The following is a 2,226-nucleotide window of genomic DNA, read 5'->3' as shown; positions in this document are numbered from 1 at the left end:
GTAGCACTCGTAAACTATTTACTTCTTCTACTGCAAAAATAAGGACGAGCTAAAAGGAACGGGAACGGACGACCTCGCGACATTGTGTTCTACGATTACTATTCTACACAAATAGAGCTCTCTCTCTCTCTCTCTTCTCTCTCTCTCTCTCTCTCTCTCTCTCCACAATCCCTTTAAATTTACTTATTTTTTGCAGAGTTCTTTTCCTTCGAAATGGAGGTACGATGGATATTTTAAACGCGTGATAATTGACGATACATGCATTGTCTCTTGCGAAAATATATGTACAGGTAGAGAGATGTAAATAGTAATAATATATAAAAGTCGATAACAATGTTAACAAATGTTAATCACCTCCCTCAGAATAATCGTTACTTCTCGCTAGTAAATGTGCTTGCTGATAATAAAATACCTTTTAGGCATTTTCCTATAATCCTTGAATTAAAAGAAATCGGCGGGAATAGAGTTTCCGAAATCGCATCCAATCCTTGTTAACTCCATTTCTGATCTTATTAGAAATTTAACTGCTCGAATTACATTATTTGATCGAGAGAATCGGAAAAAGAAACTTTTCTCTTTACGAAAAGAGGTCGAAAGACTCGTCGAAAGAGAACTACGAAGTTTTAGCGCCAATCTTCCGGTTCTTCGAAATCTGGCAATCGGATTTTACAGAATGAATTCCAGTCGATCACTTTTAATTCGCCCATTTTTCACAAAGATACATCCGTATATGTTACACCGATGTATGTATCTCGAAGAAAGAGCGCTTCGTAACTCTTATTTTATAATCACACTTACTTTATAATCGCCTTCGGCTTCGCTGTACGCACGCATACATTAGTCGCATATATGTATATATATATTGCTGTCAGGTTTTTTTCTCTCTTTATTTTGCTCTTCGCGACGATTGGTAAAAAACTTTTGGCATGGCTTGCGACACCACTGGCTTACATAATTATTACGGGATATTAAGAGCATGCTCTAACAGTAGGAATACGAGTATAAATGCATCGAATGTTTCGTCATGCGACCGGTATTGACCGGAAATAAAATTATCCTTAATTTATCTGAATATATTGCATCGCCTTGTTTAGAGCGTCGTTTCATCTATTAAAAGTTCAAACGACGCAAGACCGTTATGAATTGAGAGTCGCGATGTCGCCTTTGATGTATTTGAAATCGTTGTGTCTCTCTCTATATTTAAACGCGAGCTGCACGACGGAATTTCCGTGCCATAAAACGGGGTACTGTTACACGAGAACAATTGCGCGTCACATTAAAAAAAAGAGGGAAAAAAAAGATTTTATTCTTTTCTTCTTAGACTTTCTCTGGTTAACTTTGGTCATGAATTGTGAATTACACGTCACAAGTTACGTTGACTTAGGCCGCGTCATCTGAGACCCTCACAACTTAGGAAACTTAAGAATCTCACGGAAATACTCAGTGAGCTCTACTTTTAATGAGTTCACTTGCAAGTTGAAATAACGAAAACTCAATTTCATTCGCATAAAGGAGCAGTGTATCTATTTTACCTTTCAACACATTTTTCCTCCGTGATTCGCATTCGCATGATAAAGTCACCCCGTCTTAGAGCAAGAGAGATGTACAAATTCGATTTACCTTGAATCGAAAATCTCCTCATCGTGATTCGCGTGGAATGGAATCATATTTCTTTATTACTCCTCGTAGAAATGAAAGGATATGAGGCAATTGACAATGCATGCATTGATTCGATTCGATTCGATAATTATCAGTTCTAGGGATATACCCGAAGGCATTTTATTAACATGCTCCGCTATACTTCTCGAGGTATTTTTGAACACAGCACCCTAGCGGAGAACGAAATATACTTGGTGAACGTTCACATAATTACCCCCTAGAATTGGCTAGACGCGCCAAGTTAGACGTGTATATGTGTCTGTGTATTCATCTGTGTACGTATGTGTATGTAGGAAATATTCAATGAATATACATTACTTTGTAACATATATTTACAAACACATAGTTATTTATTTTAGAAATGTACGCGAGGGAGAACTTACTTTTAGTATTTGTAAAATACCGCTTCTGCCGCCTTCCGGCCTGAGATTTGGCGAGCCTCGTGAAAACGGGCGCTCGAAGGAGAGAACGGACACACTCCTAATTAACATATTCTCGATATCTCTGCTTTAACAGTCCTTATAGATTGTATATTTACACACATACACACTTTCTCTCTCTCTCTCT

The sequence above is a fragment of the Atta cephalotes genome, assembly GCF_000143395.1.
Source record: "Atta cephalotes unplaced genomic scaffold scaffold00001, whole genome shotgun sequence".
In the NCBI taxonomy this organism is placed as follows: domain Eukaryota; kingdom Metazoa; phylum Arthropoda; class Insecta; order Hymenoptera; family Formicidae; genus Atta; species Atta cephalotes.
This window is presented reverse-complemented; position numbering follows the sequence as displayed.